This window comes from Pristiophorus japonicus, unplaced genomic scaffold (genome assembly GCF_044704955.1).
Source record: "Pristiophorus japonicus isolate sPriJap1 unplaced genomic scaffold, sPriJap1.hap1 HAP1_SCAFFOLD_35, whole genome shotgun sequence".
NCBI lineage: Eukaryota > Metazoa > Chordata > Chondrichthyes > Pristiophoridae > Pristiophorus > Pristiophorus japonicus.
This window is the reverse complement of record NW_027253324.1, coordinates 8,578,941-8,604,465: the sequence shown is the minus strand read 5'-3', so window position 1 is coordinate 8,604,465 and position 25,525 is coordinate 8,578,941. Positions and strand designations below refer to the sequence as shown.

Here is a 25,525-nt window from a genome sequence, read left to right as displayed (position 1 = left end):
TAATACTATTAAAAGTTTAAAATGTCACGTAGCAGGGGTAAGGAAAAGATATAAAATGTGCCATTTGGAACAGATAGTTTAGAATCCGATTAATGTTTGATCAATTTGGACACCGAGCTGGAAACTGCAACGTGTTTGAGTTCTTTGGCTAACATTCGCTTGGTTTGTCTGTAAGTACTGTTAAGTGTATGTTTAAATATTGTCTGCTTAATAACTTTGACATTTGATGTTGCGGACCCTATTCCTGCACTGTGCGTGTTCCAGCTCTGTTTGGAGCAGCGATCCCTTCAATCCGTCGCTTACAGGGACAGTTGGCTTCACCGTTTCTTTGTTTGGTGAAATTTCAAAGATTGAAAGCGGCGCACATCAACCTGGTCACCTACTCACTAACCGCTACACACTGATCCCGTGAGATGGAAGCCCAGTTACTGTTTCAATCTCGAACGCAGGTACAAGCAAAACTCATTCACAGAAAGTCCAATCCCTGAGGCACCTGATTATTTGCACCGAACTCCTTCGCAAAGAGTTGCAGTTCGTGTGGGGTGATTTTGGCACATCTTTCCCCACAATACAACACTTCAACACTTCAAACATAACTCAACGGCTATAAAGCGCTTTAGGGCGTCATGAGTTCCTGAAAAGTGTTGAAGAAATGCAAGACCTTCTTTGCAAAAGTTCGATGCAATTTCAAAATTCTTGGGTAAATTGAGGGCTCGTCCAGGATTTGAATCCGGGACCTCTCGCAAATTTCAAGTATCAACCCCGAAAAAATTATCATAACCCTAGACCAACGAGCCAACTGTGCAGCAAATGTGAAGATAAGGTGTAACCATTATTGGAGCATTTTTAGTGTGTTGCTCTTCTTGATTGGAGGAGCACATGAGACGGAATCAGTGACTTTGCTTTTTCGAGCTGTCCTCTGAAGCACCGCACAGTCCCACTCCGACAGTCAATGAGCTGTTGGGACGTTAGAGTATCCAGGCTGTGGATGGTCCCCCCGATCGCAGCAGAGGGGTTTCTGCATTTGTTCTGGGTGGGGACAGTATTTTTCCCCTTCTCTCTTCCTCTTGTCTATAACCCTGTGCTTTGGTTTCTCTATTTATTCCCCTGTCTCAGTTTCTAGTGTTTAAAAGTGAACAAAAGATGAGATGGGTGTCACTGTGGAACAATTTCTCTCACAAAGTTAGACACACTACCGTTGCACCACGAGGTCTAGGTAGGTAGCCGTTGATATTCAGGGTCATATATAAATATATATATGTATATCGACATGTATCGGAACTGTTCCCTGGTGGTCGAGCGGTTAAGACCCGCCGGACTAACCTGCTTTCAATCCTCGATCAATTCATCGCATAAAAATAATTGAGGTCTGTGAGACGATTAATAATTCCTGTAATCACCATAAATACCAATACTGTCATGTATCTCACACTACTGTACATAACTACCTTACCATGCCATACATGACTGTAACTAGAGATGACCTGTAACCACAAACTTACCTTACCACCAGGGGTGCATTTGCAGAGACACTGGATACCTTTCCCAGACAGGTATATAAGGATAGGTCTCAGGCAAGTGTGGCATTCGAGAGCTGTGTAATAAAGGTGCAGCTCCAGAGTGAACTTGACTTCAGTATGTGCCTCGTGTGAGTCTGTATTACAGGGTCAGGACTTTTCAGTGGCGACGAGCTACGGGATTACAGAATCCACAGAATGGCGACCAACGGCTCAGATGAAAAATACAATGCTGGAGATAATTGGGAGGACTTTATAGAAAGGCTCCAGCAAAGCTTTGTAACCAAAGACTGGTTCGGCGACAATAAGGCAGACAAGAGAAGAGCCCATCTCTTGACAAGCTGCGGCTCGAAAACATACGCTTTAATGAAGGACCTGCTGGCACACGAGAAACCAGCAAGCAAGCCGTTTGAAGAATTGATCACACTGGTAAGAGACCACCTGTGCCAGCAAGCAGCCTACACATGCAAGCTACCTCGGACCCGTGCCAAAGCTCCCCGTACATCGAGCACAGGCTCAGGAAAACCCCGGGGGAGAGGATATCCCGGTAACTGGGCGTTCCAGCGACACTGAACAAGTGCCCGTTTTGAAACTTTCCAGTGTAATAACTTGCAACTTGAACATCCAACAGTCAGGATGGCCGAGCGGTCTAAGGCGTTGGTTCAGGTTACTGTCTCCTCCGGAGGCGTGGGTTCAAATCCCAATCCTGACATTCAGTGTTTTTAATGAAAACTCATTTGTTTGTACACCACTCTGAAGTGCTTTGGGACATCCATCGAACTGAATAAAATGACGCATTTCAATTACAAACAGTGATATCAAAGTTACTTCTCACACCGGGAATCGATCCTGGGTGGCTGTAGCGAATGGAATGGTTTTGCGAAGCATTGCAATGTGCACTCTAAATATCTCGCACTGCTCATTTAAAAACACGGTTAAAATTTGTTTCAGTGCATAAGAAGGCAGGCTCGAACGGCCAAATGGCCGACTCCTGCTCCTGGTTTTTGTGTTCTTGTACAGAGCACAGAATAAATGATTAAATGATCAACTCTCCCTCAGTTCGCATTTCTTTCATTGTGCAAAAGAAGATTATGGGTTTATTAATGATGTTTTCCTGTGAAAGCACCAAAAAAGTTTAAGGAAAATAATTCATCCAACGTGGGGTTTGAACTCACAACCCTGAGATTAACAGTCTCATACTCTACCGACTGAGCTAGTCAGGACTGCATAAGTTGCATCTCCCTGTCACTGATCGCTGCCAGGGATCTGTTGGCTCCGCACCATGGATGTATCTCGAAATTCAAACCTCGAAACTGGTTCTCCTGATTTCCAAGCCCCTTGTATTGTAGAACCTTCATTTCGACGAACATCTCCACCGCACTGTGTAGGCCTCGTGGCGCAACGGTAGTGTGTCTGACGGTAAATCCGAAAATTTTGTGTTCCAATCAGGTCGGGGTCACTGTTCTTTCAGACATTTGTTTTCCAGAATTAATAGTTCCTTTGAAGTTTGGCAATAACCAGACCCTTGCTCCAAGGTCTCTCTCACTATTTTCCCGGTGTCAGGCAGAGATACGCCTGCTGCCCTCATTTATTTCACATAAAAGGACACAAAAGTTCAACATCAACCTGCAGATGGCCACACACAGCACTGAATAGTCAGAATGGCCTGACTATTATCCCTACCACAGTGGATAACCTCATATTTCCCACATTATACTCCACCTGACAAATTACTGCCCAGCCACTGAGCCTATCGATATCGCTTTGCAGATTGTTTGTGTCCTCCTCACAACTTGCTTTCCCACCGATCTTTGGATCACTATGGCTACATTACCAACATGCAGAGCACAGAACCAATTATTGACCGACTGACTTTCCCTCAGTTAGCATTTCTTTCATTGTGCAAAAGCAGATTATCGATTCCTTAACGATGTTATACCATGAAAGCAAAATAAAAGTTAAACGAAAATAATTTGCACACTTGAAAGGAATATTTTATTTTGGTGCAGTTCCGGTCAGAGAGATGTTGTGAAAGGAACTTTTTGCAGAGAGAGGGATTGAGTATTGCAGATTGCTGCTGTACATTTCTCTCTGGGCTTGGCATTAGCTGCTGGTTTCTGTAGTGTAGCGGTCATCACATTCGCATCACACACGAAAAGTTCCCGGTTCAAACCCGGGTGGAAACATTATTTCTGAAACAAAAATTAGTTTTAAATGTTCATTGTTCATGTGACAATGGCCTCCTTCCGTGCTGTTAACTTCTCTGATTCCATGGTGAGCAATGAACATTTAAAACCAGTCTCCTAAAATACAGAGTGTGTAAAATCAGAAAAGGAATAAAACTTCCTCAATGATTCAAGTTTCACAAATTATTAAAATTAAGTAGTTTAAGTTTCGACTGTCACTCAGTGATCATGTTAGCATTTATTTCATTCTGCTAAATAATGCTATCGGTTAATACCAGCAAATACAAGCCGCATTTCAAACCCGGAAACAACTCATTCATTATTCACCCTTCCCAGTTCCAGTGCACAGAGGGTTATTCATCCTCAATCCCAGAAACTCAAATCCAACTTCTGACATTCCTATTTTTCTAATTACCAACTCATTTGTTTTGACACCAGTCTGAAGTGCTTTGGGTCATCTGTGTAATTTAATTAAATTACTTCACTTTAATTAAAAACGGTGGTCGCAAAGTTACTTCTCTAACTGGGAATCGAACCCTGTAGCTGTCGTGATCAGAATGTTTTTGTGAAGCATTTAAATATGCTCTCGAAAAATCTCGCATTCCTAATTTACAAATAGGGTTACCATTTGTTTCAGTTTGAAAGAAGGAGATTGAAAATGACAACAAAAACACCAGGCAGCGACTACATTAAGACAAATTCAAACTTTTCACAAAGTTGGTTTACGAAGTAACGGCTGAGCTAAAGTTGGCACTCACCAGTCCCATCCGAATTTTAAATGTTTTATGAGATCGCCGCTCATCCTTCTAAATTTCAATGTATAAACACCCAGTTGATCCAGTCTCTACTCATATGTCAGTCCGGCTTGCCCCTTATCCTTAGACTGTGTTCCCTGGTTCTGGACTTCCACAACTTCGGGAACATTCTTCCTGCATCGAACCTGTCCCGTCCCATCCAAATTTTAAATGTGTCTATGAGATCCCCTTTCATCCTTCTAAACTCCAGTGAATACAGGCCTAGTTGATCCAGTCTCTCCTCATATGTCAGTCCTGCCATCCCGGGAATCAGTCTGGTTAACCTTCGTTGCACTCCCTCAATAGCAAGAACGTCCTTTCTCAGATTAGGAGACCAAAACTGAACACAATATTCCAGGTGGTGCCTCACCAAGGCCCTGCACAACTGCAGTCAGACCTCCCTGCTCCTATACTCAAATCCGCTCGCGATGAATGCCAACTTACCATTTGCCTTCTTCATCGCCTGCTGTACCTGCATGCCAACTTTCAATGACTGATGAACCATGACAACCAGGTCTCGTTGCACCGCCCCTTTTCCTAATCTGCCGCCTTTCAGATAATATTCTGCCGTAGTGTTTTTGACCCCAAAGTGGATAACCTCACATTTATCTACATTATACTGCATCTGCCATTCATTTGCCCACTCGCCTAACCTGTCCAAGTCACCCTGCAGCCTCTTAGCGTCCCCCTCACAGCTCACACCGCCACCCAGTTTAGTGTCATCTGCCAACTTGGAGATATTACACTGTTACATGTTCATTACATGTTACAATGAACATTCTGAATCAGACACCTCAAGTAAAGTGCGTGCAATGGGCAATGATTCAACAATTAACATAAGTATGTAAGGAGCAGGAGTCGGCTATTCGGCCCCACGAGCCTGCTCCACCATCCAATAATATCGTGGCTGTTCTGATCCTGCACCCATGCTCTTTTCATACTCCTCTCGAGTTTCTGCAGTGTCGATTTCTCGCTATCTGTCCTAAGCTTCCCTTTTTCCTTTATCTTACCCTGTGTGTCCCTTGAGGGATTTTTATCCCCTATCTGACTTTACTCACTCTGTGTTTTAGGAGACTGGTTTAAAATGTTAATTGCTCGTCATGGAATCAGAGAAATTTACAGCACGGAAGGAGACCATTCGGCCCATCGTGTCCGTGCCAGCCGACAAACAGCTCCCCAGCGCAGTCCCACTTTCCAGCTCTTGGTCCGTAGCCCTGTAGGTTACGGCACTTCAGGTGCACATCCAAGTACTTTTTTAAATGTGCAGAGTGTTTCTGAATCGATCACCCTTTCAGGCAGTGAGTTCCAGTGATTTCCCCTCAAATCCCCTCTAAACCTTCGACCAATTACTTTAAATCTGTGCCCCCTGGTTGTTGACCCCTCTTCTAAGGGAAACAGAACCTTCCTGTACACTCTATCCAGGCCCTTCATAATTTTATACACCTCAATCCTCTCCCCTCAGCATCTTCTGTTCCAAGGAAAACAAACGCAGCCTATCCAATCTCTGCTCAGAGCTAAAATTCTCCAGTCCCGGCAACATCCTCATAAACCTACTCTGTACCCTCTCCAGTGCAATCACGTCCTTGCTGTAATGTGGTGACCAGAACTGCATGCAGTACTCTAGCTGTGGCCTAACCGTTCAAGAATAACCTCCCTGCTCTTGTATTCCAAGCCTCTGTATAATCGATCTGGACAGCAGCCTGTCCTGTCGAGAGGTGATCGTGGGAGGCTGAGCCTTAGTGGAATCGGAGAGGAGGAAGTTTTCTGCTGATCAACATGCAGTCACCCACAATTCCTCATTCTTTAGGCGGGACTGTGTTACTGTAAGTTGGGGTGGATTAGTAAGAGAGTCCATGTCATTACTGGCTTGCAACAGAAGCTATTTACCCAACGTGGGGCTCAAACCCCCAACCCTGAGATTAAGAGTTTTATATTTGACCAAGTGAGCTGGCTGGTCTTGGCAAAGCTATGGATCCTTGTTGTATCTCAAATCTTGTGGGTGGATTAATTATTGAAATAATGGTTGAGTATCTCACAGACTTTAATTATTTTGCCAACTTGTCATCGGGAACATTCTTCATGCATCCTCGTGAACCTTGTCTGAACTGCCTACAATGTAAGTATATCGCTCCTTAAATAAGGAGACCAAAACAGTTAGCATTACTTTCATTGTGCAAAAGAAGATTAAATCCCGTGAAAGCAACACAAAAGTTTAAGGAAAATAATTCACCCGACGTGAGGCTCGAACCCAGGACCCTGAGATTAAGAGCCTCCTGTCCTACCGACTGAGCTAGCCGGGCTTCTCCACATCGCTCCTGTCAATCCCCTTCAGTTACTGGTCAATGGTGATCCCAGGCTGTTGATGGCGGGGGATTCGGCGATGGTAATGCCGGTGATAGCCGGGCCTGCTTCAGTTGCATCTTCCTGTCGCTGATTGCTGCCAGGCGCCTGTTGGCTCCGCCCCGTGGGTTAATCTCGAACTTCAAACCACGAAACAGTTTCTCCTGAATTCCAAGGTGTGTACGGAGATCAACCATCAAAAGCTCTGTCATTAACCACAGGGGGTCCGGCATTTTCTGATCGCAATGCGCTTTCAGTCCTTGTCCTTAAAATTGTGGATGTGTAAATTGGGGAGTTTAATGACTTTGAAAGGAACATTGTTGTTTGGTGCAGTTCCAATCAGAGAAATGTTTGTGAAAGGAACGTTTTGCAGAGAGAGGGATTGAGCGCCTGTTGGCGGAAACATTTTTGAAATGAAATCTTGTGGACGATAAAATGGAACAAGAGCAGTCCGGGGTACATTGTCACATGATGCAAGCTATCTCTTACCCGGACCAAAGCTACCCGTACACCGAGCAGAGGCTCAGGAAAAACCCGGGTAGAGGATATCCCGGTCACTGGGCCTTCCAGCAACACTGAACAAGTGCCCGGTCTGAAACTTTCCAGAGTAATAACTTGGAACGAAAGCATCCAACAGTCTCTTGGGATCCCTTGGAACTTCAGGGGATGCGCTCCCTGGTGGTGGAACATGGGAGTGCATGCTTTACAGAGACACAACATCACTCCCCCGCTAAAGTCAAAGTGAAAACTATTTACAAGGTGAGGCGGACGGGAGCATTTCTTTCCCTGGTGGACCGCCTCGGTACAAATGTATGTTCTGGTGTTTTGGCTTTGCCCTCGCTGAGCAGGCGTGTTGTTGGCCCTGCAGGGCTGCTGGGTGAGTCTGGCCTTGCTGGGCTGTTGGGTGTGATGGGTTCGATTTCCGATCCGTGGTGGTGTCGTTGATCCTTTGGGTGTGTGTTGCGGATTCGAAAAAGGTGGTGTCTGCTGTGGGTTGTTCAGGGCAGTCTGTGAACCGCAGCCTCGTTTGGTCCTGGTGCTTTCTGCAAATTTGTCCATTGTCTAGTTTGAAGACAAACACCCGACTCCCTTCTTTCGCGATCACCGTGCCCGCGATCCACTTGGGACCATGTACATAGTTTAGCACATACAGAGGGTTATTCAGATCAATTTCCCGTGACACAGTGGCGCGACCATCATTTACATTTTGTTGCTGACGCCTGCTCTCTACCTGATCATGCAGCTTGTGGTGGACCAGCGAGAGTCTACTTTTAAGTGTCCTTTTCATGAGTAGCTCAGCCGGGGGCACCCCTGTGAACGAGTGGGGTATCGTGCTATAGCTGAGCAGTACTCGGGACAGGCGGGTTAGGAGTGAGCCTTCTGTGACTCGTTTGAGGCTCTGTTTGATTGTTTGTACTGCCCGCTCTGCCTGCCCATTGGAGGCTGGTTTAAACGGGGTCGAGGTGAGATGTTTGATCCCATTGCGGGTCATGAATTCTTTAAATTTGGCACTGGTGAAACAAGGCCCGTTGTCACTGACCAGTATTTCAGGCAGGCCGTGGGTGGCAAACATGGCCCTCAGGCTTTCAATGGTGGCGGTGGCGGTGCTTCCCGACATTATTTCTCATTCAATCAATTTTGAAAAAGCATCCGCCACCACCAGGAACATTTTACCAAGAAATGGGCCTGCATAGTTGATATGGATCCTCGACCCTGGTCTGGAGGGCCAGGACCACAAACTTAGTGGTGCCTCTCTGGACGCGTTGCTCAACTGAGCACATACACTGCATTGCCTTACACAGGACTCTAAGTCAGAGTCGATACTGGGCTAGCACATGTGGTATCTCGCTATCGCTTTCATCATTACTATACCCGGGTGTGTGCTGTGGAGATCCGAGATGAACGTCTCCCTGCCCTTTTTTCGTAGCACTACGCGGTTACCCCACAACAGGCAGTCTGCCTGACTGGACAGCTCGTCCTTTCGCCGCTGGAACGGCTTGATTGGCTCTTGTATTTCAACGGGAATGCTGGCCCAGCTCCCATGCAATACACAGTTTGTTATTAGGGACAGCAGAGGAACTTGGCTGGTCCAAGTCCTAATCTGGCGGGCCGTGACAGGTGATTTATCATTTTCAAATGCTTCCATGAACATCAACAAGTCAGCGGGCTGCGCCACCATCAACAAGTTTGCAGGTTGCGCCAATTCCACCCCCGTGGTGGGCAATGGTAGCCGACAGAGCATCCGCACAGTTCTCAGTGCTTGTCCAGTGGAGGATGGTCTAGTTATACGCTGAGAACGTGAGTGCCCACCTTTGTATGCGGGCTGAGGCATTCGTATTTATTCCCTTGTTTTCAGTGAACAGGCATGTGAGGGGCATGTGATCGGTTTCCAGCTCAAATTTGAGGCCAAACAGGAACTGATGCAGTTTCTTTACCCCGAACACACACGCTAATGCCTCTTTCTCAATCATGCTCGAGGCCCTCTCGGCCTTAGACAAGCTCCTGGAAGCATAGGCTACAGGTTGCAACTTCCCTACAATGTTAGCTTGTTGTAATACACACCCGACTCCGTACGACGACGCGTCACATGCTAGCACAAGTCTTTTACACGGGTTATAAAAGACAAGCAGCTTGTTGGAGCATAAAAGGTTGCTGGCTTTGTCAAAAGCAATTACTTGTTTTTTTTTCCCCACACCCAGTTCTCACCTTTGTGCAATAACACATGTAGGGGCTCTAAAAGGTGCTTAACTCCTGTAGGAAGTTACCAAAATAGTTGGGGAGTCCCAGGAATGACCGCAGCTCCGTGACGTTCTGTGGCCTGGGCGCGTTCATGATAGCCTCTGTCTTGGCGTCTGTGGGCCGAATGCCACCGCCGTGATCTTTCTCCCGGAAATCTCCACTTCTGTTGCCATGAAGACGCATTTCGACCTCTTCAGCCGCAGCCCTACGCGATCTAGTCGCTGGAGGATCTCCTCCAGGTTTTGTATGTGATCGACGGTGTCCAGACCCATAACCAATATGTCCTCCTGAAAGACCACCGTGTGTGGTACCGATTTGAGTAGGTTCTCCATGTTTCTCTGGAAGATCGCTGCAGACGACCGAATTCCAAACGGGCATCTGTTGTCGCTGAACAGTCCCTTTTGCATGTTGATGCAGGTGAGGCCCTTCAAAGACTCCTCCAGCTCCTGCATCATGTAGGCCGAAGTCAGCTCAAGCTTGATGAACGCCTTGCCTCCTGCCAGCGCGCCAAATTGGTCGTCTGTCTTAGGTAGCGGGTATTGGTCCTGTAGCGAGAAACGATTAATAGTTACTTTATAATCGCCGCAAACCCTGACCGTGCCTTCACTTTTGAGTACTGGAACAATCGGGCTGGCCCATTCACTGAATTCCACTGGGGAGATGATGTCCTCGCGTTTCCGCCTGTCCAGCTCGATTTCCACTCTCTCCTCATCATATGAGGTACCGCTCGCGCCTTGTGGTGAATGGGTCGTGCCTCTGGGACCAAGTGGATCCGCACATTCGCACCGGAAAAGTTTCCAATGCCTGGCTCAGAAAGGGAAGGAAATTTGTTCAGAACCTGGGTACATAATGCCTCATCGACATGTGATAGCGTTCGGATGGTATCCCAGTTCCAGCGGATTTTGCCCAGCCAGCTCCTTCCAAGCAGTGTGGGGCCATCGCCCGGGACAATCCAGAGTGGCAGTTCGTGCACCGTCCCCTCGTAGGTGACCTTGACCATGGCGCTGCTCAGGTCAGTGATAAGCTCTTTGGTGTACACTCTCAGTTTTGTGTGGATGGGGCTTCGGGCTGGTCTGAATGCGTTGTTGCACCACAGTCTCTCAAACATCTTTTTACTCACGATGGACTGGCTAGCGCCCGTGTCCAGTTCCATGGTTACGGGTAAGCCATTCAATTTTACATTTAGCATTATAGGTGGACATTTCTTCGAAAATGTGTGCACCCCGTGTACTTAAGCATCTGCCTCCGCTCTCTAAGGCTCGAAATTGCTTTGATCCATCATGGACCGATCTTCCTCTGCCACATGGTGGTTAGCAGGTTTTGCAGAGCTTTCAGCTCATTCGCAAGCTCGTTGGAGATGCCCCATTGTTCCACAGCTCTTGCAAACATAATGTTTGAAGCGGCATGAATAGGCTGAATGGAAGCATGCACATCACCAACAAGGTGTGAATTGCCTTGCACTCATCCTTTGTTGGAGACTCTGAGTCATCTGGGTCACCTGAGGCCTGCTCGCAGTTGCAGATTCGTGGGTTCTGCCCTGTACATTTCTGCTCACAAACACAGTTCCAGTTAATTTATGAACATTGCCAGCACTTGTGTGCTGAGAGATTTGTGTGGTGTTATCACTAGTGGACATAAATACCTCTGTTATCGCAATGGCCTTACTGACGGTCGGTGTATCTACAGCCAAAAGTTTTCGTAGGATGGTCTCGTGGCCAATGCCCAGTGCAAATAAGTCTCTGAGCATTTGCTCCAGGTAGCCATCAAACTCACATTATCCTGCAAGTCGCCTTAGCTCGGCGATGTAGCTCGCCACTTCCTGATCTTCAGTTCGCTGGCACGTATAAAACCGATACCACGCCATAGCACGCTCTCCCTCGGGTTAAGATGGTCCCGAACCAGTGTACACAGCTCCTCATACGATTTATCGGTGGGTTTCACCAGAGCCAGAAGGTTCTTCATGAGGCTGTATGTCTGAGCCCTACAGACTCTGAGGAGGACCACTCTCCTTTTTGCAGCACTTCCTTCTCCGTCCAGCTCGTTGGCTACAAAGTACTGGTCTAGCCGTTCGACATAGAATTCCCAGTCCTCACCGTCCGAGAACTTCTCCAGGTTGCCCACAGTTTGCTGCATCTTTTTGTTGGATTCGTATCCTCGACGCCAGTTATTTATTCCTAACACAGATGAGGCTGCACACAGGGACGTTAAAGTAACAGTGACCTCAGTCTTTAATAAGACACTCCAGAGTGAGAAACTGGCCTTAGGGGCCGGCTTAAATGCAGTGCTCCCAAGGGGTGTTGGGATCCCTTGGGACTTCAGGGGATGAGCTCCCTGATGGTGGAACATGGGAGTGCATGCTTTGCAGATACACAACACATTCGTTGCCTCAACTTTGATTTCTGCCAACATCGCTTGTGTTTAACATTCGCCGCAACTCCGCCACAATCTCTCACCGCTCCTCCACCACGATCTCTCACAGTTCGTCCACCACGATCTCTCGTCACTCCTCCGCCACGATCTCTCACCGTTCCACCACCACGATCTGTCGCCGTTCATCCACCACGACCTCTCACCGTTCCTCCACCACGATCTCTCACCGCTCCTCCACCACGACCTCTCACCTTTCCTCCACACTGATCTTCCCGCTCCTCCGCTGCACCTGGGTCCCGCCGATGTTCCTGCCTTCCCAAGCACAAAACAGCGACCTGTGTTTTGATGACGTGCAGCACAGCAGGACTCCAGCTGTCCTGGTTAACCCTTGCCACTGGACCAAGACCTCGCTCTGTCAAGTCCGTGCGGTGGCTGGTGTCCAACGGTCACACCACGTTAAAAGAATCCACCCACAGGCATCTTCCACGCTTTGATTGGAGTTCAGAACTGGAACATCGGGTCCTTCATTGAAACACCTGTGAACACATGTGGAAGTAAGCCTTCCTCGTTCGAGGACCCGCCAATGATGATGATGATGATGATGTGTGGGACCTTACCAAATGCCTGCTGGAAACCATCAGATTAAATCTAGTAAGACCCGTCCCTTTATTCAGTTTTCACTGACCTTGCCTTAGGAAGGCTATATTGGCGTTGGAGGGAGCACTGTGTCGGTTTCCCAGAATGATACCTGGATTGCAAGGTTTAAATTAAGATATGAGATTACACCCACTGGAAATTAGAGGGTCGAGCATTGATTTGATCAAAATTTTCAAAGATAATAAGGGAAGAGATAGAGTAGATAGAGAGAAATGATTCCCGCTGGTTGGGGAGTCCCAGGCTAGGGGCCATAGTGTAAACATTAGAGACAGACGTTTCAGGAGTGAAATTCGGAAACATTCCAACACACACATGGTGGGAGAGGTTTGGAACTCCCTTCTGCAAAGGGCAGTTCGTGCTGGGTCAGTTGTTCATTTTACATCGCATTTTGATCAAAGGTATTAATGAAGATTGTCCAAAGGCGGGTATATGGAGTTTGCTCACAGATCAGCCATGATCTCATTGAATGGCGGAACCGGCTCGAGGGGCTGAATGGCCTCCTCCTGTTCCTGTGTAACAGGCTTGAGCGGCTGAATGGCGTCCTCCTGTTCCTGTGTAACAGGCTCGAGGACCTGAATGGACCTCCTCCTGTTCCTGTGTAACAGGCTCGAGAGGCTGTATGGGCCTCCACCTGTTCCTGTGTAACAGGCACGAGCGGCTGAATAGCCTCCTCCTGTTCCTGTATAACAGGCTCGAGGGGCTAAATGGGCCTCCTCCTGTTCCTGTGTATCAGGCTCGAGGGGCTGAATGGGCCTCCTCCTGTTCCTGTGCAACAGGCTCGAGGGGCTGAATGGGCCTCCTCCTGTACCTGTGTGTAAGGTCTGGGAAACAAAGGGAGGTGATATGAGAAAACATAAACTAAATGGTATTGTGTTAAAAGAGACGCAGAAGGATTGAGTGATTTACACACAGAAATCTCTGAAGCTGGGTAGATAACTTACTCAGTTGTTTAAAATGAATACAGGGCCCTTGGCTTTATATGAAGTGAAATAGAGGACACCAGCGAGGAAGTTGTACCATACCTTTTCAAACCCGGTTTAGGCGTCAGTTGGAGAACTGTTTACAGTTCTGAGCACCACAATTTAGGAAGGATATCAAGGCATTGGATAGAACGTAAGAAATATATAAGAAACATTTTCTATTGTTGTAGAAGACACAAACACAGGCATTCATCGAGAATCAACCTGCAGGTGACCACACACAGATTAAAGAGCCAGAGAGACCGACAGAATCGGGAAACACCGGCACATAGACAAGAGATATTGACAAGGACTGAAAGCACTTTGCGATCAGAAAATTGACGGCACAGCTGTGGTTAATGACACGGCTTTTGATGATTGATCTCCGTACAAGCCTTGAAATTCAGGAGAACCGGTTTCGTGGTTTGATGCTCGAGATAAAGCTCGATATAAAGCCACGGGGCGATACCAACAGGCGCCTGGCAGCAATCAGCGACAGGACGATGCACCTTAAGCAGGCCCGGCTAGTTCAGTCGGTAGAGTATTAGACTTTTAATCTCCGGGTCGTGGGTTTGAACATCATGTTGGGTGAATTATTGTCCTTAAACTTTTATGGTGCTTTCACAGGAAAACATCATTAATGAACCCATAATCTTCTTTTGCACAATGAACGAAATGCGAACTGAGGGAGAGTTGATCATTTGATCATATGTTCTCTGCTCTGTGAAAGAGCACAAGTACCAGGAGCAGGAGTCGGCCATTTGGCCCTTCGTGCCTGCCTTCTTTTGCACTGAAACAAATTATAACCGTGTTTTTAAATGAGCAGTGCGAGATATTTATAGGGCACATTTCAATGTTTCACAAAACCATTCCTTTCGTTACAGCCACCCACAATCGATTCCCGGTTTGAGAAGTAACTTTGATATCATTGTTTGCAATTGAAGTGGGGTCATTTTATGAAGTTCGATGGATGTCCCAAAGCACTTGAGTGTGGTGTCCAAACAAATGAGTTTGTAATTAAAAACACTGAACGTCAGGTGTGCGATTTGAACCCATACCTCCAGAGGAGAGTGTGACCTGAACACAGCACCTTAGACCGCTTGGCCATCCGTACTGTCAGAAGCTCCGGTTACAAGTTATTACTCTGGAAAGTTTCAGACTGGGCACTTGTTCAGTGTTTCTGGAAGGATCAGTGGCCGGGATATCCTCTCCCCCTTTGTTTTCCTGAGCCTGTGCACGGTGTCCGGGGAACTTTGTTCCGGATCCGAGGTAGCTTGCATCATGTGACAATGCACCCCGGACTGCTCTTTTTCCATTTTATCGCACGTTAGTTTTTGGTGCAAAAATAATATCTCCAGAGGAGACAGTGATCTAAACACAGCACCGCATACCGCTCGGCCATCCTGACTGTTCATTGCTGTGTGTGGCCACCTGCAGGTTGATTTTGAACTTTTGTGTCCTGTCACATGCAATAAATGACGGCAGCAGGCGTATCTCTGCCTGACACCGGGGAAACAGTGAGACAGACATTGCATTGTGTTCAGGTTTAATCACAGCAATATCCGCAGTCAGGAGCTGAAAAGGACGAAGAGCTGAAAAAACACAAGAAAAACACAAAGAAATGTCAGCAATTGTGGTAAACTCTTTAATGTGTTTCCTGCTCGTTTCGTGATGCGGCGCTCACAGAGGGAGCACGGATTCAGAAAATAATTCTTCCATTCAAAATCTTTAAAATAATGACATGCAACTAATTAAACTGTGTGCCGGGGGATGGGGATGGGTGAAGATTATTTGTTTTATTCCCCATTCATTAACCGACAGCGTTGTTTTATAGAATTGTTACTGAGGGACAGTGGAAACTTCAATAACTGAACTTTAATTATTTCAGGATTTTGAATCATTGATGAAGTTTTCTCCCCTATCTGACTTTACTCACTCTGTATGTTGGAGACTGGTTTAAAATGTTCAGTGCTCATGCGACAAGGAACCTGGGGCGACTTTTGTTCAATTTATTACACAGCAAAAGTATTCTCCAAAATACAATTTCCACCCGGGCTCGAACCGGGGACTTTTCACGTGTGAGGTGAATATGATAAAAAGTACACGACAGAAACACTGTGTCGAAAGCAATCTAAGGAAAAAAATCAGAGCTTTAACCTACACAGCTGGCCGATACTTCAGGAGCTGGTTTTACGAGAAGAGAATGACGGTGCTATATTTCGGAAGGCTGTGAGTGTGCCAGGAATTGATCTCGTGTTTCCCAGACTTCATACATCGGAACAGGAGATGGCCATTTAGCAGCGAGTGGTTAGGATCTGGAATGCACGGCTTGAAAGGGCGGTGGAGGCAGACTCAATCTTATCTTTCAGACGGGAGTTGGATAAGTGTCTGAAGGAAAAACAATTGCAGGGCTACAGCGAAAGGGCGGGGAGTGGGACTCGCTGAGGGTCGGCACGGGCTCGATGGGCCGAATGGTTTTCCGTGCTGTAACCATTCCATGATTCGATAAGTTAGTCGCACATTTCATAGTGTGGCTGGGAGCACAACATTGCAAAGGGACATGGAATGAGTCGCCAAAACTAGAGGCATCTGATTCAGGAGATTCGCGGGGCATGAAAATTTCGGAGTTTAATGACTTTGAAAGCAACATTTTTGTTTTGTGCCGTTTCGGTCAGAGGTTTTCCATTAAAGCAACATTAAATGAAAAGAAATCGCCCAACGTGGGTCTCGAACCAGCGACCTTGAGATTAAGAGTCTCATGCTCTACCGACTGAGCTAGCCAGGCTTTCATTCAAAGCAGGTTTTTATCACTCATTGCAGCCAGGTGCCTGTTGGCTCCGTCCCAGATGTTTAAACTTGCTGTTGAAGAACTGCCAGGATCTTCTTGAATGGTGGACCAGGCTCGAGGGGCCGAATGGCCTACTCCGGCCCCTAATCCTCACGTGTTTATGTTTACGTCTTTATGCGGAGCTCCTTTGGGGTAAAAGAGCCAAAGGAGGACAGCGGAAACGTTATAAGGACAGCATCAAAGCCTCCCTGGTAAAGTGCGACATCACCACTGACACCTGGGAGACCCTGACCGCAGACCGCCCGATGTGGAGAAAGACCTTCTGAGAGAGCGTTGAGCTCTTGACTCTAGAAGCAAGGAGCATGAAGAGACCAAGCACAGGCAGTGGAAGGAGCACGCGGCAAACCAGTTCCACCGACCCCTTCCCTCGACGTATGTCTGTCCCACCTGTAACAGGGTCTGTGGCTCTCGTATCGGAATGTTCAGCCATCAAAGGACTCACTTTGGGATGGAAGCAAGTCCTCCTCGATCCCGAGAGACTGCCTCTGATGGTGTCTGTGATTTGCGGTACACTGCGGAAACATCTCCACTTTCAGCACCAGATTACCAGAATTAAACCCAATGGGATCGAGAGAAAAGTACCTCATATGCTCAGAGCAAAATATATCATATGACAATAGAATTTTATGTATTAATTAATGATGTTTAAATCAATGCTTCTTTTGTTTTTACACTGAGATGCATAAAGATGTGTAAAATAGATGAACTATTTTTTTATTCGGTTTTGAATTAAAAGTACAATTTTCCTGACCGGGAATCGAACCCGTGCTGTGGCGTTGAAAGCACTAAATCCTAACCACTAGACCATCAGGGAACCTGGTTTGGATAGACATGCAGTGGTTGTGTCGAGGTTCACATCGAGCAGATCCGTAACACAGGACTCTGTGCTCTCCGGGCTGTTCAAAGCGACACACACCGAGACAGACATCACCTGCTGCTGGAGTGCCATCAACTCAGTCAAAGATGCTCTTTGGTCTTGCCGAAACTTGCTGGTCTTCCAGAGCAAGGAGATGTCCACGTCTGCGTGTTGCAGGCTAGCGCAATCCAAGATCCAGGATTACGTGCTGAGGGACACACTTAAAATTGGTGTAGTTGCCGCAAAGGCAGGGTGGGGAATGGCCACAGTTTAAAGCCCTTCTGACACGGTAAACCCCGGGGCAGGAATCAGAATAAAACTCCGCTCGGGCCGTACTTGTAACTTCTCTATTGTGTACATGGAGCACCATGATCTGTAAACACCTATGTAGTGCCATGTACAATGTAACGTCTGTTTCGTGATGCACGTTGAAAAAATGTTTAATGTTCCGTCACCCATTCCATGTACTCTATAGTGACACGAGTGATGTAATTTGTTGAATGTACTACAAGGTATCCCGTATTGTACCGAATTGTACTGGAACTGAAAAGCAAGGGAATACATCGACCAGAACTGCCGTCAGCACCCAAATGTAGTGCATGGGATCACTGACCGCAGCTAAATGTACTGAACTGCTTTTGAATGTACTGTACAAATTTTTATCAGAATAAAGTATTTTTTTAAATAAAAAAAAAATCTCTGCCTGACACCTTGGAAACAGTGAGTCAGACCTTGGAGCAAGGGTCTGGTTGTTGCCAAACGTCAAAGGAAGTATTAATTCTGGAAGAACAATATCCAAAAGAACAGTGACCACGACGTTATTTGAACACACAATTTCGGAGCTGGAGTCAGACACACTACCGTTGCACCATGAGACCTACACAGTGAACAGGAGATGTTCGTCTATATGAAGGTTCTGTAATACAATGGGCTTTAAAATCTCCGCCCATTCCCACCAGGTATCACAAGCAGCGCTCACCTGACAGGCACCGTATGGTTTCTTCTTAAACTTTTCTTTTGCTTTCACGGGAAACCATCATTAATTAACCGCTCACCTTCTTTTGCACAATCAAACAAATGCTAACTCAGGAACAGTTCATACTTCAATCATTTGTCCTGTGCTTTGCATCATAACTCGAAAACCACATTCCATTTTACTCACTGTGTTATAGCTTTCTGGTTCAAAATCTGCATTGCCGATGACACCACGAATCTGGGGCAACTTTTATCAAATTTAACAGCACCGGTTATTCGTACCGTGCACACAAAATACAATCAGTCGTGAAGATAAAATCCCACCGTGCGTATTTTCAGATTCAACGCAGTAGCATTTCAAATAAAGTGAAAGAATTTTACACTGAAATGTATTGCAAGTGTTGCTTGTATTTGTGTCTTTAATTAATCTTTGTGGCGTCTGACTCCAATTCATGCCACTGCTGAATAAGAAAGGAGGGTTTGACATTGACCAGACTGCACTGCCCCTGATATTTGTGAGCTCATCCTTTATATTCAGTGGTTTCTCGCCCTTTGATGGGCTGCAGTGTAGCGGATATCACGTTGTCCTCATATTGAGCACTGTTGAGGGGGATGACTCATCAGGTGAGTGCAGCAGCAGCAAAGTTCATGGCACCGTGGCTGGCTCTGCTGCGCAGAAGGGCAGGAAAAAGAATGGGACAGCGATAGTGAGAGGGAATTCGATTGTAAGGGGAATAGATAGGCGTTTCTGCGGCCGCAAGCGAGACTCCAGGATGGTATGTTGCCTCCCTGGTGCAAGGGTCAAGGATGTCTCGGAGCGGGTGCAGGACATTCTGAAAAGGGAGGGAGAACAGCCAGTTGTCGTGGTGCACATTGTTACCAAAGATTTAGGTAAAAAAAGGGATGAGGTCCTACGAGATGAATTTAAGGAGCTCGATGCTGAATTAAAAAGTAGGACCACAAAAATAGTAATATCGGGATTGCTACCAATGCCACGTGCTAGTCAGAGTCGGAATCGCAGGATAGCTCAGATGAATACGTCGCTGGAGCAGTGGTGCAGCAGGGAGGGATTCAAATTCCTGGGGCATTGGAACCGGTTCTGAGCGAGGTGGGACCAGTACAAACCAGACGGTCTGTACCTGTGCAGGTCCGGAACCAAAGTTCTTCGGGGGGAGTGTTTGCTAGTGCTGTTGGGGAGGAGTTAAACTAATATGGCAGGGGGATGGGAACCAATGCAGGGAGAAAGAGGGAAACAAAATGGAGACAGATACAAAAGACAGAAAGGAGATGAGTAAATGTGGAGGGCAGAGAAACCCAAGGCAAAAACCAAAAATAGCCACTGTACATCAAAATTCTAAAGGATCAAAGTGTAATAAAAAGGCAAGACTGAAAGCTCGGTGCCTCAATGCGAGGAGTACTCAGAACGCAGGAGAGGGCTCTGAGCTAGTTAGAGTGGGTGAGAGCGCAGATAAACAAAATCCCAAGAAAGAATGCAAAAGGCAGGAGGCAACAGAGCAGAGTAGCACTGGGGTAAGTGTAAACCACAAGGTAATTGGAAGGGACAATATGTCTGAATATAAAGCGGCTGCAGGAGGGGTCAAAACTAAAAATCATGGATTAAAACTAGTATTAAATACTTTACCTAAACGCACGCAGCATTCAAAATAAAGTACATGAGTTGACGGCACAAATCATGACAAATGGGTATGATTTGGTGGCCATACAGAAACGTGGTTGCAGGGTGGCGAAGACTGGGAATTAAACATACAGGGGTAGCTGACAATTCGGAAAGATAGACAAGAAGGGAAAGGAGGTGGCGTAGCTCTGTTAATAAAGGATGATATCAGGGCAGTTGTGAGAAATGATATTGGCTCTAATGAACAAAATGTTGAATCATTGTGGGTGGAGATGAGAGATAGTAAGGGGAAAAAGTCACTGGTGCGTGTAGTTTATAGGCGCCCAAATAATAACTTGACGGTGGGGTGGGCAATAATCAAGGGAATAATGGAGGCATGTGAAAAAGGAACGGCAGTAATCATGGGGGATTTTAATCTACATTGGTCAAATCAAATCGCACGGGGTAGCCTGGAGGAGGAATTCATAGAATGCATACAGGATTGTTTCTGAGAACAATATGTTACAGAACCTACAAGGGAGCAAGCTATCTTAGATCTGGTCCTGTGCAATGAGACAGGAATAATAAACGATCTCCTCGTAAAATATCTCTCGGAATGAGTGATCACAGTATGGTTGAATTTGTAATATAGATTGAGAGTGAGGAAGTAGTGTCGCAAACGAGCATACAATGCTTAAACAAAGGGGACTATAGTGGGATGAGGGCAGAGTTGGCTAAAGTAGACTGGGAACACAGACTAAACGGTGGCACAATTGAGGTACAGCAGAGGACTTTTAATGAGCTCTTTCATAGTGCACAACAAAAATATATTCCAGTGAAAAAGAAGGGCAGTAAGAGAAGGGATAACTTGCCGTGGATAACGAAGGAAATAAAGGAGAGTATCAAAGTAAAAACCAATGCGTATAAAGTGGCCAAGGTTAGTGGGAAACTAGAAGATTGGGAAAATTATAAACGACAGCAAACAATGGCTTGAAAGCAATAAAGAAAGGAAAGATAGATTACGAAATTAAAATTGTGCAAAACATAAAAACAGATAGTAAAAGCTTTTACCGATATATAAAACGGCAAAGAGTGACTAAAGTAAATGTTGGTCCCTCAGAAGATGAGAAGGGGGATTTAATAATGGGAAATGTGGAAATGGCTGAGATCTTAAACAATTATTTTGCTTCGGTCTTCACAGTGGGAGACACAAAAACCATGCCAGAAATTGCTGGTCACAGGAATGTGGGAAGGGAGGACCTTGAGACAATCACTATCACTAGGTGGGTCGTGCTGGACAGGCTAATGGGACTCAAGGTAGACAATTTCCCTGGTCCTGATGAAATGCATCCCAGGGTATTAAAAGAGATGGCGGAAGTTTTTGCAGATGCATTCGTTATAATCTTCAAAACTTCTCTGGATTCTGGGGAGGTACCAGCGGCTTGGAAAGCAGCTAATGTAACGCCTCTGTTTAAAAAAGGGGGCAGACAAAAGGCAGGTAACAATAGGCCGGTTAGTTTAACATCTGTAGTGGGGAAAATGTTTGAAACTATCATTGAGGAAGAAATAGCGGGACATCTAGATAGGCTTAATGCAATCAAGCAGACACAGCATGGATTCATGATGGGGAAATCATGTTTAACTAATTTACTGGAATTCTTTGAGGATATAACGAGCATGGTGGATAGAGGTGTACCGATGGATGTGGTGTATTTAGATTTCCAAAAGGCATTCGATAAGGTACCACACAAAAGGTTACTTCCGAAGATACAGGTACGCGGAATCAGAGGATATGTATTAGCATGAATCGAGATTTGGCTGGCGAACAGAAAGCAGAGAGTCGGGATAAATGGGTGCTTTTCAGGTTAGAAATCGGTGGTTAATGGTGTGCCACAGGGATTGGTGCTGGGACCACAACTGTTTGCAATATACATAGAGTGTAGTGTAAAATAATTTGCAGATGACACAAAGATTAGTGGGAAAGCGGGTTGTGTAGAGGACACAGAGAGGCTGCAAAGAGATTTGGATAGGTTAAGCGAATGGGCTAAGGTTTGGCAGATGAAATACAATGCCGGAAAGTGTGAGGTCATCCACCTTGGGAAAAAAAACTGTAAAAGAGAATATTATTTGAATAGGGAGAAATTACAACATGCTGCAGTGCAGAGGGACCTGGGGGTCCTTGTGCATGAATCCCCAAAAGTTAGTTTGCAGGTGCAGCAGGTAATCAGGAATGTGAATGGAATTTTCGCCTTCATTGCGAGAGGGATGGAGTACAAAAGCAGGGATGTCCTGCTGCAACTGTATAGGGTATTGGTGAGGCCGCACCTGGAGTACTGCGTGCATTTTTGGTCACCCTACTTAAGGAAGGATATACTGGCTTTGGAGGGGATACAGAGACGATTCACTTAGCTGATTCCGCAGATGAGGGGGTTATCTTATGATGATAGATTGAGGAGACTGGGTCTTTACTCGGTGGAGTTCAGAAGGATGAGGGGTGATCTCATAGAAACATTTAAAATAATGAAAGGGATAGACAAGATAGAGACAGAGATGTTGTTTCCACTGGTAGGGGAGACTTGAACTAGGGGGCACAGCCTCAAAATACGGGGGAGCCAATTTACAACCGAGTTGAGAAGCAATTGCTTCTCCCAGAGATTTGTGAATCTGTGGAATTATCTGCCCAAGGAAGCAGTTGAGGCGAGATCATTGAATGTATTCAAGTCACAGATAGATAGATGTTAAACAACTAAGGGAATTAAGGGTTACGGGGAGCGGGTGGGTAAGTGGAGCTGAGTCCACGGCCAGATCAGCCATGATCTTGTTGAATGGCGGAGCAGGCTCGAGGGGGTAGATGGTCGACTACTGTTCCTAATTCTTAAGTTTCTTATGTTTCTTATGGAGTAGGCGTCTACTACAACCAAAAACATTTTTGAAAGGACCTGCGTAGTCCTCATGGATGCGTGCCCAATGCTTGGTGGGCCAGGACTAGGGGCTAAGGGGGGCTTCCCTGGGCGCATTACCCAGCTGGGCAAACGTGTTGCACCTGCGAACACAAAGTTCCAGATCTGCGTCTTTCCCTGGACACCAAATGTGTGACTTGACAATTGCCTTCCTCATGACAATGCCCGGGCGCTCATTGTGGAGTTCTCTGATGAACACCTCTCTGGCCATCTGGTTTCTGCGCGGTTTCCCCACAGTAGGCAATCGGCCTGAATCGAGAGTTCATCCCTGCACCTGTGAAATTGTTTAACTTCCTCACGACATGCCCTGTACGTGGCTGCCCAGTCCCCATTCAGGACGCATTTCTTGACTGGAGACAATAGCGGGTCTCTATTTCTCCAGACATTAATCTGACGGGCTGTCAAGGGTGAGCCTTCACTTCCGAAAGCTTCAACAGCCATGACCATCTCAGCACCATGCTCGGTAGCCCCCTCAGTGGTGGCTAGTGGGAGCCTGCTGAGTGCATCGGCGCAGTTTTCGGTGCCCGGTCTGTGCCGAATTGTGTAGTCATAGGCGGCTAACGTGAGTGCCCACCTCTGTATGCGGGCCGATGCATGTGCATTTATGGCCTTGTTGTCGGCCAAAAGGGACGTTAGGGGTTTGTGATCTGGCTCCAGCTCAAATTTCCTGCCAAACAGGTATTGGTGCATTTCCTTTACTGCATGTACACATGCGAGAGCCTCCTGTTCTACATCCCGTAACCCCTTTCTGCCTGGGACAGACATCTGGAGGCCTAAGCTAGCGGCTGTAAATGACATTTGGCATTGACATGCTGCAACACACACCCGACTCCATAGGACGACGCATCGTTATACAAGTTTCTTACATAGGTCATATAGCGTTAACAGAGTGTTGGAACATAACAAATTGCGAGCTCTATTAAAAGTCCTTTCCTGGCTGTCCCCCCAGACACTTTCGCGACCTTTGCGTAGGAGCACGTGTAGCGGCTCTAGCAGCTTGCTCAATTTGGGAAGAAAGTTACCAAAATAGTTCAGGATCCACAGGAACGAATGCAGCTCCGTCGTGTTACGGGGTCTGGGTGCTCTCCGGATCGCTTCCGTTTTGGAGGCAGTAGGGCTGATCCCGTCTGCTGCTACCCTCCTTCCCAGGAATTCTACCTCTGGAGCTATGAAGACTCACTTTGCTTTTTTCAGTCGCAGCCCGATCCGGTCCAGTCTGCGTAGCACCTCCTCCGGTTGTGGAGGTGTTCTTCAGTATCGTAAACCGTAATGAGGATGTCGTCCTGAAAAACCACCGTCCCTGGAATCGACTTGAGGAGGCTTTTCATATTTCATTGGAAGATCGCGGCAACCGAGCGAATCCCGAACGGACATCTGTTGTACTCAAACAACCCCTTGTGTGTCGTGATGGTGGTCAGCTTCATCGACTCACTCGCCAGCTCCTGGGTCATGTAAGCTGAGGTCAGGTCTAATTTTGAAAAAAGTTTGCCACCGGATAGCGTCGCAAAGAGATCCTCCGCTCTCAGTAGCGGGTACTGGTCTTGGAGTGACACCCGATTGATGGTTGCCTTGTAATCACCACATATCCTGACCGACCCATCCGCCTTGATCAGCGGCACAATCGGGCTCGCTCAGTCACTGAATTCAACTGGCAAGGTGATGCCTTCCCTTAGCAGGCGGTCCAATTCGCCTTCTATCTTTTCCCGCATCACATACGGCTCCGCCCTGGCCTTGTGGTGTACTGGCCTGGCGTCCGGATTTATGTGAATCACTACCTTGGCCCCCATGAAAGTGCCAATGCCGGGTTGAAATAATGAGTCAAATTTGTCGAGGATCTGTGAGCATGATACTTGCTCCACAGAGGAAATTGCATTGAGATCGCCCCATTTCCAGTTCATGACAGCAAGCCAACTTTGTGGGTCACGACTACCGTGGCGCTGCCTAGCACCTGAATGATCTCCTTTGTATACGTTCGTAGCTGTGCGTCAATCGGCAATAATTTTGGCCTCCTGGCCTTCGACGCCCACAACTTTTCGAACTATTTGATAACCATCAGGGATTGGCTGGCCCACGTGTCTAGCTCCACTGATACTGGGATGCCATTGAGGAGCATTTTATCATTATCGGTGGCGTTCTGTTGCATGAACTGTATACGTGCTCCACATGAACTAACTGAACTTCACCTTCCAGCGATTTCCCCCAGTGTCCATTTCTGCAATTTCTGTAGGTATTTTGCTCATCTCTGCAAACTCCGGTTGAGTGTGTGCCTCCACGCCTCCAACATGAGCTGCTGTTGGAAACAAAAGGTCTCTTGCCAGTCGATCGTCACTGACTGCCCCGTGATTGTCCTTCAGTGCACCATTAACAGGTGTTGATGGCCCCATTAGTGGCCGCATTGTCCCTTGCAATGACGTGAATTGCCGTTCAGTTTGCCATTGTCATTGTCGAACTCCCCCTCTTGGTTCGGCTACATATTGGGGCATGCCTGACTGCCCTTGGCTGCCTGGAGAACTGTGTGATGCTTTAACAATGTTGAATCTCTGTCCCAACCATTGCTTAACACAGTACCTCTCGTCTGTTCTGCTCGTGGCCATGCTCGCGTGGTTTAAATGCCAGTTTCACGTCGCCATTAATAAGTCCTTACTATACAGTGTAAATGCACACGAGGCCCATGCTTCAGAGAAGGTCAGTCTATGACCTGTCCTTTAT

At 46.7% G+C, this 25,525-nt stretch overlaps 2 non-coding genes across 2 annotated transcripts; both read right to left on the bottom strand.

Annotated features, from left to right (window-relative positions):
• Positions 1–2,665: 2,665 nt before the first annotated feature.
• trnan-guu (transfer RNA asparagine (anticodon GUU)) lies at positions 2,666–2,740 on the bottom strand. The gene has a single exon. It is a non-coding gene; the product is annotated as a tRNA-Asn (tRNA).
• Positions 2,741–16,274: 13,534 nt separating this feature from the next.
• Positions 16,275–16,347, bottom strand: trnak-cuu (transfer RNA lysine (anticodon CUU)). The gene has a single exon. It is a non-coding gene; the product is annotated as a tRNA-Lys (tRNA).
• Between the last annotated feature and the right edge of the window lie 9,178 nt (positions 16,348–25,525).